Source organism: Anomaloglossus baeobatrachus, chromosome 2, assembly GCF_048569485.1.
Source record: "Anomaloglossus baeobatrachus isolate aAnoBae1 chromosome 2, aAnoBae1.hap1, whole genome shotgun sequence".
NCBI classification, from domain to species: Eukaryota; Metazoa; Chordata; class Amphibia; order Anura; family Aromobatidae; genus Anomaloglossus; species Anomaloglossus baeobatrachus.
This window is the reverse complement of record NC_134354.1, coordinates 585,857,661-585,876,001: the sequence shown is the minus strand read 5'-3', so window position 1 is coordinate 585,876,001 and position 18,341 is coordinate 585,857,661. Positions and strand designations below refer to the sequence as shown.

Below are 18,341 nucleotides of genomic sequence, written 5' to 3'. Positions count from 1 at the left end.
CTGGAAGGCTTACTGACCCAAGGAGAAATCCTGGGTTCCGGCTCGTTCTGTAAAGAACAATCGTTTAATCAAGGACTTCAATCGGACGTTTTCTGGGAAACCTGGGGTCTGTTGGCCCCTCCTTTGAAGAGGGCGTACTGTCACTATTCCTGGGTGGGTGACAGCTCAGTCGTGCAACCTGGCTGTGACATATTGAGCTGTCAGTGTTTTGAATGAAAGCTCAGTCATCCAATCTCATACTGGGAGGTGCTGGGTTTCTGCAGGTGTTCTCTGTACCTGGTAATTTCCCAGCTATTTGACTGAGCAGTTTATCACAGAGCACTGCCAGTCTTAGCATTCAGTTCTTTGGTGCTTGAAGGCCTGCATCTGTGTTTGTTGTTCTGATCATTGTTGCTAGACCTCTAACTGTCATCTGACCTTCCTCTTGCCTAGTCCTTTTGCTCTGATCTGCTGTCTTCTAGGTATTATGAGTTTTGAATGTTACCTGACTCTGTCTATTCCCTTAATTTTGACATGCTTTTCTAGTACCCGACTTTGGAAAATTTGACTATCCTGTCTTTTGACTTGTCTGTATAGTGATTAGCATCACACTAAAATTGCAATAATGATGATGAAATATTAAAGATGCATTTTTTCTCTTATAGGCCTGCATGAAAGATGGTATAAGTTATTACAATTGCCTCTGGATCTTGTGAAACTGATACAAATAAATATTTAAAATTTAAAAAGAATACTTCAGAAAAATCAGTAACCCATATACCCCACATGAATAGCCCACCATTTTTGTATCATTTAGAAAAATTGTCATGGTGTCAGCTCTGCTTTTCCAATATCTCAGGCTCTTTTACATGAACACAAAATTAAAGGCCCCCATACACACTAAACTAATGATAAGGAGGTCATAATTTGGGGTGACGTAATTCAAGTTATGCATCCACGTCTTAAACTCATCTGCATTCCAAATCATGAGTCATTTGTCAGTTGCATGCATGCTATACGTCCACACAGCCCAGTGATGTTCACGGATCTAGGTAGAAATATATATCACTGCCTTTATTACGGAAGTTCAGATACATTTACAGAAATCAGTTGGATAGGAGCCAAGAATACGTAACACTTCTCCTATTGGGTAAATGGCAAAAGAGCTTATTCTGAGATATATACAGTATGTATATGTGTTTCATCATTTTATATTAAGCTAAGTCAGCATGAATCACGAAAGTCTTATGATCAGAAAGTCCCATATCTGAGTACAGTTGAAACGCCATTTTGAGTCCTACTTTGGATATGTTCAATAATACTGATTACTGATCATAACAGTCCATAACTATGTCTATAAAACTAATAATAGCCAAACTTGACGTTAATGATGGGTTTGGGCAACAGTCTAATGTGTATGGAATACCCAGACAACGTATCACCGGGTAAAATTTGACTTATGATCTCTGTGTTCTCCCAAATGTAAGCCATCTCCATACATAAGTATTCAGCTGAACGATTCTTTATGGAAGAAAAAGCCGAGAATGTGTATGGCTGACTTACGTCTGAAGGAGTGAGGTTTCTATGTTAAGTGTCAGTTGTGTTATCATAACAGATGAGGTCCATAATAAAGGCCAAATTATGATACCAGATTTTGCCAGGACAGAAGGGCACAGTTTTTGTTTTTGCCCCCATCCCTTCTCCGTGATCATTTTACCAATTCCTAACAATACAGTTCCTCCAGAGATAACACTACTGTAAATATCCTTTACATCTAATAACAAAATAGATAAAGCCAACGATGCCTTGTGTCCCTCTATCTAAGATACTCAAAGCAGTCAATTTGACATCTATTTGACTACCCTGTGTTGGATTATAAGGTGCTATAATTTCTAACGGATGGCAAGACTTAAAATATTTCCTTCAAATGTTAAAAAACATAAACAGAATGGGAAGACTTAGTACGAATAGGGTGTACAGTATATTAAAAATGTAAACTTTGACTTTAGCCTTTTCTAGAACCATACTGCTTTAAAAAATTATAGCATTACCAAGTCCAAATATCTAACAGATAAACCATTAACAACATATAGAAAAATAATTCACCGCCATCATCGGAAAAATGATTTCCTGTGAGAAAATTAGAGGATGTTTTTATTTGCTGTCATGATAATTCTACATGTACTGACTTACGATTTCACCAGGCATTCTCTCATCAATTAAATACATATAGCTCTTGAAATGTTTCCTTGTACGAGCCAAACCATTATTAAAAAAATTAAGTTTTCCTGTGTATACAGCAGCTCGGCTGCTTCTCATGACAAAGTTGGTAATTAGAACAGCGATTTAATGGTGAATCAAGCAGAAATATTCAAACCATGACAAACGACTTTAATAATGTGGCTTGCAGTGCGTTAACAGAGATGAATCTCACTTCCTAAAACTCTAAGCTTTTCTGCCTGCCTCGAAGATAAAACTGTCCAAGAGGTATTCTGTACCCGTTATTCAGAAAAGCTTTCACTAGATTTTAAGTGGTCCAAATAGCTTGCAAATGCAAAAACATTATTCAGGCATATGATATTCTTGCTTCTGAAGGTACCAGTGTGAAGAAATGTTTTCAAGCCTAAGATTTACTATTTTAGTTTGCGCTTATTGCCCTGGTGCTGGTTTAATATCATTGCCTCTTGCTAGAGGAATTACCAGAACGTCACTATGGCTTCAAAACTGAAAGTCAATTTTCGTGTTTGTCTTAAGTTTGTTAAGACCACATGCTTTTCACCATTTGAAAAATGTCATTATTCTGTCCTTGCCGGAGCCTCGTAATTGGATAGTAAGGATGTTCAAAGACTAATTTAGTGAATTGCACAATATTTTAAATGAAATTATGCAGGCTTATAGGCCCTCCAGGGATTGAGCTAGGGTCCTCTTGAGAAAACCTGTTTATCAGTAAATGATATTAGCAGCCTTCACGTAGCTTTTGTCTTCATTAAATTGCTGCTCTCCCAATTGAGGGTCACATCTGAGGCTTGATTTGATAATTTGTCATTATTGTCTTGCTTATTGGAGCATAAAGTTGATGCAACACAAGCAGCAGAGTTAAATAAGTTTTTATTAAGAGCTTCTGTACAGGCATGTGTTACTAAACATACTAACAACTAATGAAAAAAATATAGCCTCCGACAAGATGACATCATAATATAAAATTATATTATTCTGAAGTCTCCAAAATAATTATTATACTATGAAAATGGACTAAAATTAGGTAGCCATGCCTAAATGACCTAGTGAAGTGCAAGTAAAACCATACAAAGAGCTTCTTGTATTTCAATGTAGCATATAAATAATTACTTATCACATTAGAAGCTTATATTATTCAATGCAATGGCCCCTTTTAAGATTACAGTAGAATAATTTAACTGCTTCAGGAACGTCTATTGACTTTAAATGTCAGAGCAGTCCTGATGCTACTCTGTTTTCTAAAACATTGCGGCATAGTTGCACAGTTACACACAATCTTGGAGGTGCTGGAGCTGGGGAAATATAGCTGGAGTTCTCAGAGAAGGCAGTGACAGTTTATTACCGTCTATGCCTTCTCAATCATTGTTTACTCAGCACTAAACAAGTGCTGTGTACATATTAATAGGAAGCGCTGAGGGTGCTTACTCCGTCATACACAGCGGTCATGAGATCGCTGTGTATGGGAAAGCAACGTGAGCTGCTAGGTCATAGTAGACCCAGACATCTCTGCTCTTCAGCCAGGAGGCTACAATTCTCTTGTAACTGGAGCCAATATACCATCCTCAGTTACAAGGGAAATAAGATAAAACATTCCAAAATATAAATACTTCATTCAAAGGTTCAAAGTCTTTTATTACCTTATGGGGGCACAATGTATAAACTAAATGAAAAATAAATAAAAAAATAATAGGGAAACAAAATAAAAGAATAAATAAAAAATGTAAGTAAAAATGCTACTGTCAATCAAAATTCCTGTTACTAGCCGAGCTCTCCCCCACACTCCAATAAAAAATTTGTTTGGAATATAAAAATATTTGATATGTATATAAATGTATTTAAGTCATTCTTTGTGGTCATTCTTTGTGGTCTGAAAACAGACACTTATTTCCTTTATTTTTCCATTAATAGCAACTGATATCAGCAAAAACAAAAGAGAGAATATGACAGTGACATAAACATGTCCAATTGTTTGACACGAATAACTCTCAGGGACTTTTTGATTTGCACCAAATTCATCCATTTTGTTGAACATGAGTCTCTCTGTGACAAAAAGGTGCACAGACAAAAAGATTAAAAAGATTTTGACTTTATACAAAATTCATGCACCTTCTTCATCATATTGAAGAACTTGGTGCAAAAAAACGATAACACCAGAAGATGAAAAAGAAAAGTGACCTTAAAAAAAAAAAATGAAAATGATTGCACTATATACCTTATTGTACCAAATATACATTGACGGGACATTTTATAGCTCCCTGGCCCAAAAAGGGGCATATCATTGTGAATAGCTCCTTTAACGTAAAAGTAAAATGTGTTAAAATAACTGTTGAATATTTAAAGGTTTTGGACTTCTGTGGCTTTTGATTGGCTGCAGAGGTCAGGTGAAATTGAGCAGTAATTTATGATAAAACATCACCACTTCTTTTCTCTATGCAGATCATGAAGTAGCCTGCACTGGATCCAGTTGGGTGCCAATTGGCGAGTAAGACAGAGTTTATTGATTTTACTGATCCCATTCCCTTTGTAAAGTTTTATTTTGCCTGAACAACCCCTTTAAGATGTCTATTGATGAAAAATGTCTCAATTCTTTTAAATTTATTGTATAGCATAGTTATAATAAAGTTGTTGTTTGTTTTCCTGAAAAAGTGGAGGTGGGTAAATCTGGGATCCTCATTGGATACTTCTACAAATAAAAAGACTTTGGCCCAAAATCATCATTTGTGAAGGTTTTTAAGCCACTTTATTTTTATGTCTTTTGGTATTACTTGCTATATTTAGCACCAAATGCTTCAAAATAGTGCACAGGATTAATGAATTTGGCATAGAGTCAAAAAGGATCTTTTTCATGCTTGAAGTGCTTGTTTCACACATTTTGCAAAATGGAAGAAAAATTGCACTAAAATACCTCAAATACTGGCATACTGCAACCCTCTCCACTGCACATGGTATAGCGGTGAGCAGGAGTGGACCCACTGGACCAAAAGTGGACATTGAGCTGAACCTTTAGTGGGATGGGCTTGACTAAGCACCCGCTGAGAGACAGAAGCCAGGTGCTACTCCCAGGGCAGTTACCGAGAATATGGCAACTAACCCCCAGGCAGGGATGGACACAGAGAAAAAATGGGCAGAGTCTCTAGTGCAGCAATGACTATCAGGAAGTCTGAGCCAAATGGCATTGCTGGGATGGACGGACATGGTCTCTAGTAAAGCTAGGACCACCAGGGTAGGTAGCTGAGGCAGATTGCATGGCCAGAGTGGACAGACACAATCACTAATAAAGCTGGGACTACCTGGGTAGCTGAGGCAGAAGGCGTGGCCAGGGTGGAAGGACAAAGCCACTAGTAAAGTTGGGACTACCGGGATACCTGAGGCAGATGACATGGCTAGGAAGGACAATTACTGTGGTACCAACAAGATGAGGAGACAGGCAAGGACATTGTACACTGTAATGGGAAGCAAAGTGAACAAGGGGACCTGACAACCATCAGGCTAGGGAACAAACCAATAGCTAAATAAACACATTGATCAGGCCCTTCCCCTAGTAGTAGAGTGCCTTAAGTACCCAGTGCCTCTCAGCAATAGGCTAAGAGGTGCTTCCAGGGAATAACACGCTGGCCCTTTAAGGAAAGGGCAGCAGTTTGTGCCCACGCCCTAGGAGCACTGCTATAGGGCTTGTGCGGCATGAATAGGTTGCAGGAGAGAGAAGCAAGAAACACCTATGTGGAGGACTGCGAGGTAGCTGTGCAGCATGGTGCGGGCTACCCACCATGATGAGCGAATGGGTGTCCCTGCAGAGAAGAGGGAGAGCAGAGCAGAGACTCAAAAATACACCATGCAGGGGAATGGAGTTGAGTTGTGCCAAATAAATACTTTTTAAAAAGTCACAATTGATGAATCAGGCAAAATCATCTGGAATCACTAAACACTAAACCTACAAAAAAAAAGTAAGGACCTGTGAAATAGACTTTAAAAAAAGTCACAAATAGAATAATGCAAACAAAAAAAATCAAAATGAATGCAAAATAAACAAAACTGGACAAAAAAGACAAAAAAGGTACAATGACAATCGTCAATTGGGTCTTATTTAGGTAAAATTTGGAAAAGTTAAGCAAGTGTAAATGACCCCCAATTCTTAGTATCTGTTCGCATCTATACATCATGGTTTGAGTAGGGGCTTAGTGAGCATCATTATGTATATATATGTGGTGACTTTGCATTCTTGAACACCAGGCAAGATAATTCTGGATGGATATTATTCCGATTTTAATTGAACATTATCAGGGCACCCTGTTACTGAGAGGAATTAAATACATTTATATCATAAAGAAATTTTGGAGAGTGTTCCTTTTCCTCTCAGCTAGTTCTAATTCTGATTGTGACTGCAGGACTGTTAATGTAAAATCTCTCCGGGAACAAAATGTTAATAAGTTAAATTGTTGCTAACAAATGAGTGTGCCTTACCTGACAAATAATTTCCATCCAGGAATATATCTATGTCTGCTTTCTACTATCTCAGAGTGGAGAAAATGTGCAGTTATATATTAATGAACAGAGGAGAATTGCAAAAATGAGGAATATATATTTCATTCACTATAACAAAGATACTACTTTATTCTTCTCTATAGTGTCTCCTCGCCTGGAAATCTCACTTAGTCAAAGGCAGCCATCCATCATAGCAGTGCCTCCAGCGCTCAGCACTGTGTGCCAGTGATCGCGTCTTTTCCAGATACTAACTTCTGTGCAGATGCTTAAATTGGTAAGAATTACAATATACTATGGGGCATAGTAAATGGACACTAATGGATATAATCTGTGTACACAATTCTCTGTATAAATGATAATATTAATTAAACACAATATCATCAATACCTGGTGACAATGCTCAGCATGGTATAGGCAATAAAGTAATATATTTTCGCTATAAAGGGGTTTGTGCTCTGAGCCCATATGTCTGCTATAATGTTAGTCTGGATATGTCAAGATAATGTAAAATGATTTATCTCTTATGTATAGAAAGTGTGGTCCAGGGAGACACTGACTTCGAATCACAAGTGCAAATTTGACTTCTATGTTGCTGATTGACTTTTTGGTTAGAAAATACAGAAAATATTGCTAATGTTTCTAATGGTGGTCAATTGATTGCCTAGACTGGTAAGGTTTTTATTCTCATTGTTTACTAAGATTAATTATTCCTATATTACTGTCATATAGTGTATAGTGGTGGTGGTTGCAAAAATTGACTTGGGTCCTAGATTCAAGACAACCATTTCAAACATCTTTATGGATCAGATATGGTATGTCCTCCCAGTTTTTGTGTTCGATTCTGCCAAATGCTCCCGTTTTCTCCTACACTTCCATGTCACACGGCAAATTTGCTTTCTGTGAATTTATCCTGAGTGAATGTGTGATAGGGAAATTAAATTGTTTTTGTGGTCATTATTTGGAGTGATGTGAACAGTGATAATGTCTATACAGTGTTCATGCTATAAGTAAAAGGATAAAAACTAAATAATTAGCATTTTTTTTATATATATAAAACTAAGAGATTTTCACCAACAAGATGCAATCTTCCTTTTGTTCATTAAATATTTTACAAATTGTATTCAAGGATTTTCTGTATTTAAGGTTTTTTTTTTTTACATTATGGAATATTGTCCTTAACCACCTGACATTACAGAAAGTGTTGGGATTATTTACACAATACTTATACTGTAACTCATGAGTATGCATAAAAGGATCTGTTTCCAGATGAAAAGTGACCAGATTTTGCTCTTATTTTTTTCCCATGCTGCCTCAAGTATCCCCCCAAGTCATTGAGTTATGAGACTCTACAATATAACTCAGCTGATCCCATAAGTTTTCTATGGGATTCAGGTCTGGAGAGAGTACAGGTTACTCCATTTATGGTACCCTCAGTCTCCAATAGCCATTGCCTAATGATGCGACCTCGATGAGCTTTGTCGTCCATGATGATGAAATTAGGCTGTGTTGTTCATGCAGAGGCACAATAACTAGATTTATGATGTTATTCAAGTATTAGAGTCTTGTCACTGTACCATTTACAATGTGTAAGGCAGTTCTGTATTTACTAGACACATCTGCCTATACTGTAACATAACCACTGCCAAAGGTTCATCTGGTAACAGCAGTAAATGATACATAGTGCTCTCCTTGACGTTGACGGACATACTTTCAGCATGAATTAACTTTCATTAGTGAGCAACAATGAGGCCCACAGGTGTTTTGTCCAGCATAGATGCTCCCTGACCCATGCAAGATGATGACTAGAGATGAGTGAACCCGAGGTTCGGTTTTCAGTGTTCATACCAAACACAGACTTCAAATAAAACAGAGTTTGAGTTTGGAGTTTGAATGCTTTACGTATGCAGACTCCTCACGTGAGCACCACTGTGCTTGGGTATGTTCGTTGCTCAGCTTAGTACGAGCCACTTGCAGTGTTTGAATGGCTTGCACTGAGGTATCAATGTCGTTAAACAATTAAAAAGGAAAAACCCCGCCCACCCCACAAGACGTGTTTCGGCTGCATGTGACACGAGACATGAACTGCCCAATTAGTGACTTCCACTGGGATTCAGGTCAATTTTGGCTCCCAAACCAACTCTATCTAAAATATTTTTCCATTATGTTTTATAATTTATTTAAACATTTTTTAAAATGTTTCCCTTTTTTTTTTCCTTTTTTTGTCACTCAGCTGGCAGTACAGTAATATTGTCCCCAAGCTGACCCTGTACATTAATAATGCTCCCCAATACAGTACAGCTACAGTAATTATGGCTGTCACAAACTAATAATGCATGTTTCTCATTCTTGCCCCCTTTCTGAAATAATGTCCTCTGCCCTAGCCCCCATCTTCCAATAATGTATTCCTGCAATAAAGGCTTCAATCCTGGCCACCATTGTGTAGTCATGTCCCTCATCTTGTCGCTCTTCACATGTATATTAAAAAAAAGATTCTTCTCACCTGTCCCCACTCCCATGACACAGCGTGTACATCCTTCTTGATAGCCAGTGCAGGAGGATGAGGTAGCTCATTGGAGTGACATCATGCATCGCAAGTGAGGGGCACGCTAACCATAGCTTGTAATGGAGGGAGAGCCAGTGGCTACATGCACTGCAATATATTTAATATATTTCAATTGAATCCGAGGATGTACATTAATCTGAAAAGGCACTTGTGTCAGTAAGCCTCCTTTATTCCCGGCCCTCTTTGCTGTCGCTCTTCAAGCTTCATATTTTGGGAACACCGATGCCCTAATAGCTTCAAAATGTAGCTTCAGAGATGATATGTGACCCACAGCCTGCGCATTTGAGACCTCTGTCTTAGGTGGTAGATTTAGGCTTTGAATTGTATTGTTATTAGAGTTGAGTCATGTTCAAGGCTCGAGGTTCACCAATTTCATGTTCGAGTGATTTTGGGGGGTGTTCGAGAGACTCGCCGAACTCGAGCTTTTTGCTAAAAGCTCGACAGTTCGAGTTACGTTCGAGAACGGTTCGAGCACCAAAAAGCCAAGCTAGTTACTAGCTGGCTTTTCACTGTAATAGAGTGAGTCACTGTGAATCACGCTATTATCAAAACTCAGCTTATAGTGTGCGGGGGGGGACGGGGATTAGATCAGTGCTGCTGCTGAGTGCTGATAGAATGCCGATCGGCATTTTTTTTTTTTCCCTAACCGCGCGTACAGTGGGGCGGGCCAGGCTGTCAGCAAATCACAGAGACACACACTGCACAGTGGATTTTTGCCAGACAAGCAAGGGCTTGTGTCATAGGCTGTGCATGTCACATGTCTTTGCTCTATACGACACAGCCATTTTCCCCGTCGCCGCCATTATCTGTCTGCTGCGTGTGGGTGACAATCACTGTTCCCGCTCCCGCTGCTACTGCTGCTGTGTGAGCTAAAGAGATACAGTGCAATCTACACAGCGCTTTAGGGATTAGGGACTACTGGTTATTTCAGACTTTTTCAGGGCTGATTTACAGGCGTTCATAGCCATAGCTGCTAGGCAGGTCGTGCAAACGCTGTGCTGGGCTTTGCTGTCCTGCTACCTACAGCACCCCTGCATTCTACACACCTGGCCATTTTTTGCCAGGCTATTTTATTTCCCCAAAGAGCTGACACTTTTTGTGGCATCCTAAAAGTGTCTGGAATACTAAGTTAGTGTTGCTCTGCTGTCCACTGACCCACAGCACCCCTGCATTCTACCCACCTGGCCATTTTTTGCCACGCTATTTTATTTTCCCAAAGAGCAGACACTTTTTGTGGCATCCTAAAAGTGTCTGGAATACTAAGTTAGTGTTCCTTTGCTGTCCACTGACCCACAGCACCCCTGCATTCTACCCACCTGGCCATTTTTTGCCACGCTATTTTATTTCCCCAAAGAGCTGACACTTTTTGTGACATCCTAAAAGTGTCTGGAATACTAAGTTGTGTTCCTTTGATGTCCACTGACCCACAGCACCCCTGCATTCTACCCACCTGGCCATTTTTTGCCACGATATTTTATTACCCCAAAGAGCTGACACTTTTTGTGGCATCCTAAAAGTATCTGGAATACTAAGTTAGTGTTGCTCTGCTGTCCACTGACCCACAACACCCCTGCATTCTACCCACCTGGCCATTTTTTGCCACGCTATTTTATTTCCCCAAAGAGCTGACACTTTTTGTGGCATCCTAAAAGTGTCTGGAATACTAAGTTAGTGTTCCTTTGCTGTCCACTGACCCACAGCACCCCTGCATTCTACCCACCTGGCCATTTTGTGCCACACTATTTTATTTCCCCAAAGAGCTGACACTTTTTGTGGCATCGTAAAAGTGTCTGGAAAACTAAGATAGTGTTCCTTTGCTGTCCACTGACCCACAGCACCCCTGCATTCTACACACCTGGCCATTTTTTGCCACGCTATTTTATTACCCCAAAGAGCTGACACTTTTTGTGGCATCCTAAAAGTGTCTGGAATACTAAGTTAGTGATGCTTTGCTGTCCACTGACCCACAGCACCCCTGCATTCTACCCACCTGGCCATTTTTTGCCAGGCTATTTTATTTCCCCAAAGAGCTGATACTTTTTGTGGCATCCTAAAAGTGTCTGGAATACTAAGTTAGTGTTCCTTTGCTGTCCACTGACCCACAGCACCCCTGCATTCTACCCACCTGGCCATTTTTTGCCACGCTATTTTATTTCCCCAAAGAGCTGATACTTTTTGTGGCATCCTAAAAGTGTCTGGAAAACTAAGATAGTGTTCCTTTGTTGTCCACTGACCCACAGCACCCTTGCATTATACCCACCTGTCCATTTTTTGCCACGCTATTTTATTACCCCAAAGAGCTGACACTTTTTGTGGCATCCTAAAAGTGTTTGGAATACTAAGTTAGTGCTCCTTTGCTGTCTGACCCACAGCACCCCTGCATTCTACCCACCTGGCCATCCTTTGCCACACTATTTTATTACCCCAAAGAGCTGACACTTTTTGTGGCATCCTAAAAGTGTCTGGAATACTAAGTTAGTGTTCTTTTGCTGTCCACTGACCCACAGCACCCCTGCATTCTACCCACCTGGCCATTTTTTGCCACGCTATTTTATTTCCCCAAAGAGCTGACACTTTTTGTGACATCCTAAAAGTGTCTGGAATACTAAGTTGTGTTCCTTTGATGTCCACTGACCCACAGCACCCCTGCATTCTACCCACCTGGCCATTTTGTGCCACACTATTTTATTTCCCCAAAGAGCTGACACTTTTTGTGGCATCATAAAAGTGTCTGGAAAACTAAGATAGTGTTCCTTTGCTGTCCACTGACCCACAGCACCCCTGCATTCTACACACCTGGCCATTTTTTGCCACGCTATTTTATTACCCCAAAGAGCTGATACTTTTTGTGGCATCCTAAAAGTGTCTGGAATACTAAGTTAGTGTTCCTTTCCTGTCCACTGACCCACAGCACCCCTGCATTCTACCCACCTGGCCATTTTTTGCCACGCTATTTTATTACCCCAAAGAGCTGACACTTTTTGTGGCATCCTAAAAGTGTCTGGAATACTAAGTTAGTGTTCCTTTGCTGTCCACTGACCCACAGCACCCCTGCATTCTACCCACCTGGCCATTTTTTGCCACGCTATTTTATTTCCCCAAAGAGCTGATACTTTTTGTGGCATCCTAAAAGTGTCTGGAAAACTAAGATAGTGTTCCTTTGTTGTCCACTGACCCACAGCACCCTTGCATTATACCCACCTGGCCATTTTTTGCCACGCTATTTTATTACCCCAAAGAGCTGACACTTTTTGTGGCATCCTAAAAGTGTTTGGAATACTAAGTTAGTGCTCCTTTGCTGTCTGACCCACAGCACCCCTGCATTCTACCCACCTGGCCATCCTTTGCCACACTATTTTATTACCCCAAAGAGCTGACACTTTTTGTGGCATCCTAAAAGTGTCTGGAATACTAAGTTAGTGTTCCTTTGCTGTCCACTGACCCACAGCACCCCTGCATTCTACCCACCTGGCCATTTTTGCCACGCTATTTTATTACCCCAAAGAGCTGACACTTTTTGTGGCATCCTAAAAGTGTCTGGAATACTAAGTTAGTGTTCCTTTGCTGTCCACTGACCCACAGCACCCCTGCATTCTACCCACCTGGCCATTTTTTGCCATGCTATTTTATTACCCCAAAGAGCTGACACTTTTTGTGGCATCCTAAAAGTGTCTGGAATACGAAGTTAGTGTTCCTTTGCTGTCCACTGACCCACAGCACCCCTGCATTCTACCCACCTGGCCATTTTTTGCCACGCTATTTTATTACCCCAAAGAGATGACACTTTATGTGGCATTCTAAAAGTGTCTGGAATACTAAGTTAGTGTTGCTTTGCTGTCCACTGACCCACAGCACCCCTGCATTCTACCCACCTGGCCATTTTTTGCCAGGCTATTTTATTTCCCAAAAGAGCTGATACTTTTTGTGGCATCCTAAAAGTGTCTGGAATACTAAGTTAGTGTTCCTTTCCTGTCCACTGACCTACAGCACCCCTGCATTCTACCCACCTGGCCATTTTTTGCCACGCTATTTTATTACCCCAAAGAGCTGATACTTTTTGTGGCATCCTAAAAGTGTCTGGAAAACTAAGATAGTGTTCCTTTGCTGTCCACTGACCCACAGCACCCTTGCATTATACCCACCTGGCCATTGTTTGCCACGCTATTTTATTACCCCAAAGAGCTGACACTTTTTGTGGCATCCTAAAAGTGTTTGGAATACTAAGTTAGTGCTCCCTTGCTGTCTGACCCACAGCACCCCTGCATTCTACCCACCTGGCCATCCTTTGCCACACTATTTTATTACCCCAAAGAGCTGACACTTTTTGTGGCATCCTAAAAGTGTCTGGAATACTAAGTTAGTGTTCTTTTGCTGTCCACTGACCCACAGCACCCCTGCATTCTACCCACCTGGCCATTTTTTGCCACGCTATTTTATTACCCCAAAGAGCTGACACTTTTTCTGGCATCCTAAAAGTGTCTGGAATACTAAGTTAGTGTTCCTTTGATGTCCACTGACCCACAGCACCCCTGCATTCTACCCACCTGGCTATTTTTTGCCACGCTATTTTATTACCCCAAAGAGCTGACACTTTTTGTGGCATCCTAAAAGTGTTTGGAATACTAAGTTAGTGCGCCTTTGCTGTCTGACCCACAGCACCCCTGGATTCTACTCACCTGGCCATCCTTTGCCACACTATTTTATTACCCCAAAGAGCTGACACTTTTTGTGGCATCCTAAAAGTGTCTGGAATACTAAGTTAGTGTTCCTTTGCTGTTCACTGACCCACAGCACCCCTGCATTCTACCCACCTGGCCATTTTTGCCACGCTATTTTATTACCCCAAAGAGCTGACACTTTTTGTGGCATCCTAAAAGTGTCTGGAATACTAAGTTAGTGTTCCTTTCCTGTCCACTGACCCACAGCACCCCTGCATTCTACCCACCTGGCCATTTTTTGCCACGCTATTTTATTACCCCAAAGAGCTGACACTTTTTGTGGCATCCTAAAAGTGTCTGGAATACGAAGTTAGTGTTCCTTTGCTGTCCACTGACCCACAGCACCCCTGCAGTCTACCCACCTGGCCATTTTTTGCCACGCTATTTTATTACCCCAAAGAGCTGACACTTTATGTGGCATTCTAAAAGTGTCTGGAATACTAAGTTAGTGTTCCTTTGCTGCCAGTGACCCACAGAACCTGTGCATGCTACACACCTGTCCATTTTTGCTATGCAATTCTAATTGCAAACTGTGCTGCCACTGTTAGGGACATACTAAAATTGACCGGGATACTCAGTGTTGGTTCTTCAACTGTCAATACAGCTAGACCACATCTGCATTGTACACACCTGTCAATTTTTAGCAACGTAATTCTAATTGCAAACTGTGCTGCCACTGTTAGGGGCATACTAAAATTGACCGGGATACTCAGTGTTGGTTCGTCAGCTGTCAATAAAAATAGACCACCTTTGCATTGTACACACATGTCAATATTTAGCTACGTAATTCTAATTGCAAACTGTGCTGCCACTGTTAGGGCCATACTAAAATTGACCGGGATACTCAGTGTTGGTTCTTCAGCTGTCAATAAAGCTAGACCACCTCTGCAATCTACACCACCTCTCTATTTTTGCTACCACATTTTAAGTGTCCAATCTTGTTGCTAACAAAATGAGTGGCAAAAGGACAGTTGCTGGTGGAAAGGGGAACAGGCGTGTTGGAAAAGGAAAAAAAGTTTGTGTCCGTGGGGTAGGTGGGAAACCTACATTAACATCTGCTGAAGAGAGGCCATCTTCCAGCAAAAGTAAGATGTTTCCGTGGCCAATCTGATGTGCTCCCTTTTTTATGGAATCGAACAACTGTAAAAAAGGTAGATGATGCACCAAAAAAGAACATGCTTGAATGGATCGCAAGTGCTCCAACAAGTGGCCTCTCCTCCACGTCAACTTCAACATCCAAAAAACAACCATCCTCTGAGTTGTCACCCCAATCGCACTTGCTTTCTCCCAGCTCTCAAGTCTCCACCCACCATGCAAGAGTATGGTGTAACAGAGATGGCTGAGTCTGCAGAGCTGTTCAGTCACACGATACCCTGGGAATCAGAGGTCTGCTCTCAAGCTACAGTGAGTACAGACCAGGAAATGGTCTGCAGTGATGGCCAGAAGCTTTGTGAGTCTGATTCAGACCCTGATGACAAGTTACTGAGCATAATGTACACCCTCATTTCCAAACTGTAACACCTGTTGGTGGAGACAATGAGGAACATACTGATGATCATGAGACACAGATACCTGATTGGGATGACAACTTAACTATTCAGTCAGGGCAGGAAGAGGTTAGGTTTGAGGGCGAGGGGAGTGCAAACACAACGCTTGATGATGAAGTTCTAGATCCCACTTACTGTCAACCCACATTCATGCACTCGAGGAGGTCAGCAGATGCGGTGGAAGAGGATGCCACTGACGACGAAGTTACCTTGCGCCTTCCTGGACAGAATCGGAGTACTGGAAGCACATCAACAACTGTATCCTCAGCCACAACTCTGCCTCTCAGCACAAGTCGGGGTGGCTCTGCAGGTCGCATGGGCTCTAAGCCTTGCCTAGCCTGGTCCTTTTGTGACCTCGCAAAGGATCTCCCAAATCATGTGATCTGTAAGACTTGTCGCCAATCTATAATTAGAGGCCAAAAGCTCACTAGTTTGACAACTTCTTCCATGAATCGTCACATCAAGCATAAGTCCCAGTCGGAAGCTCACTGTGCTACAATGCGGCCTAGCGGAGCGGGCCAACCACCATCTGCCCTTTCAAGTGCATCCACGCGATCTTCTTCCTCTATGACCGTGGGGACAGCTGTCACACGTGTTTTTCCACGCAGACCTTCCACCTCTTTAACCGCAACAGGCAGTTTGCTTGGCAGGTCATCAGTTGTTTTGGAAGGGGAAACAAGTGCTGGTGTAGAGCTCTCTCAGACATCAAGAGCACCTACTTTGGATGAAGGCAACATCATGTCTCCACCTGCACTTTCCTCACAGACCTGCAGTTTTCCAGGGACACCCTACGCAACACCGTCTCCACACAGCAGCCAGATCTCGGTCCCTCAGATGTGGACAAATAAAAGGCCATTTCCTCCGAGCCATGACAAAGCTAAGAGGTTTACTTTCACCCTCTGTAAGCTCTTGGCTACCGAAATGCTGCCTTTCCGCCTGGTGGACACAGAGGATTTTTGAGACCTTATGTCCGTCGCAGTGCCCCAGTACCAGATGCCCAGTCGCCACTACTTCTCCAAGAAAGGAGTGCCTGCGCTACACCAGCATGTCGCACACAACATCCCAGCTTCCTTGAAAAACTCTGTGTGTGACAGGGTGCATTTCACCACCGATACTTGGACAAGTATGCATGGACAGTGGCATTACATGTCGCTGACTGGGCACTGGGTAACTATGGTGAGAGATGGAGAAGGGTCTGCTGAACAAGTCTTGCCGTCCCCACGACTTGTGCGTCAATCCTCTTTATGTAGAAGTTCCTCCACTGCTTCTGCATCCACAACCTCGTCTGGGTCCTCCACCTCCACCCCAAGCCTGCCTGGTCAGGCCACCCGCGTTTTAACTGCGCGCAAGGAATCCTGCACACCTCCTTACTATGCTGGCAGCAAAGCTCAATGGCATCAGGCGGTCTTTACGTTGAAACGTCTGGGAAGTAAGAGTCACACAGCTGAGTAGTTGTGGTCAGCTCTGCGGTCCGAGTTTCATAAATGGTTGTCTCTACTCAACCTGAAGCCTGGGAAGGCCGTGTGCGACAATGCTGCAAACCTGGGTGCGGCCCTTTTCCTGGGCAAGGTGACACACGTGCCTTGTATGGCTCACTTGTTGAACCTTGTTGTCCAGCAATTTTTTACCGACTATCCCGGCCTAGATGGGCTTCTGCACAGGGCACGGTCACTCTCTGCTCACTTCCGCCATTCAACCGTCGCAGCTGACCGACTTGCATTGCTCCAGAAGTCTTTTGGCCTGCCGGTTCACCGCCTGAAATGCGATGTGGCGACAAACTGGAATTCGACTCTCCATATGTTGCAGCGACTGTGGCAGCACCTCCGAGCCCTGGTGCAATATGACGTATAGCCTGGGCCAACGAGATGTAGAGGTGGGGCAGATCATGCTGCTGGAGTGGTCTCAGATCAAGGACCTATGCACCCTTCTGCACAGTTTCGACATGGCGATGAATATATTTAGCGCTGACAATGCCATTATCAGCATGACAATTACAGTCATTTACATGCTGGAGCACACGCTAAACACTATTCGGAGTCAGGGGGTGGGACAAGAGGAAGGGGACGAAGTACAGGAGTATTCATATGCGCAAGGGATACCAACATCTACAAGGTCCAGACCTTCAGCATCACCAAGGCGGCAGGCATGGGACGGTGGGGGAGAGGGATTAACAATGGCGCATGGTAGCAGCCAAAATGTTGAGGAAGGTGCAGGAGACCAGGAAGAAATGGAGGACAAACTCTCGATGGCCATGGAAGACTCAGCAGATGAGGGAGACCTTGGTCAAATTTCGTTTGAACGAGGTTGGGGGGAGATGTCAGAGAAAGAAAGCACTGTTATCACCTCGCCGCCACAAACACAGCGAGTAAAAAGGGGGGAGAGCTCCGGCACACTACCTCAATGTAGTCAGACACAAAAGAGTTTCTTTTTATACTTATTTTATTTTGAAAAAAAAGGATTCATGCATATGATGTCCACAATTTTAACGTTTCGACCATATTTTGGTCTTCATCAAAGGGACCATCCAAATACAAATGTGAACACAAATAATTACAAAGCATATAACAATTGTACAAAAAATCATCACATATTGTCAACGTAGGGGTTCAGTTTAGAAAAGCGGAAGGATCAATTAGGATTTATGATCATTGTAAGTAGAACATAGGAGGTATATAATGACTATGATACCAACACCCTGTCATAAAATGGAAGGTGTCCGAATGGTGAGGATAGTGTTGTACGGAGTGTAACTAATAAAGCTAACGTTACCTGTGGTAGTTAGGCCAGGTGAGTTGTTACTAGGAAATGCTTCGC

At 42.2% G+C, this 18,341-nt stretch overlaps 1 long non-coding RNA gene across 4 annotated transcripts in view; it reads left to right on the top strand.

The window, feature by feature from the left end:
* Positions 1-18,341, top strand: part of LOC142291883 (uncharacterized) — a 484,372-nt gene that overhangs the window by 401,015 nt on the left and 65,016 nt on the right. For 3 of the 4 annotated variants that reach the window (XR_012750552.1, XR_012750549.1, XR_012750551.1), the window contains 2 exons: positions 4,654-4,699; positions 6,843-6,973. This is a non-coding gene — a long non-coding RNA (uncharacterized LOC142291883). Of the gene's footprint in view, positions 1-4,653; positions 4,700-6,842; positions 6,974-7,428; positions 7,705-18,341 lie in introns of those variants that run through there. The other variant, XR_012750550.1, reaches the window with a different exon arrangement.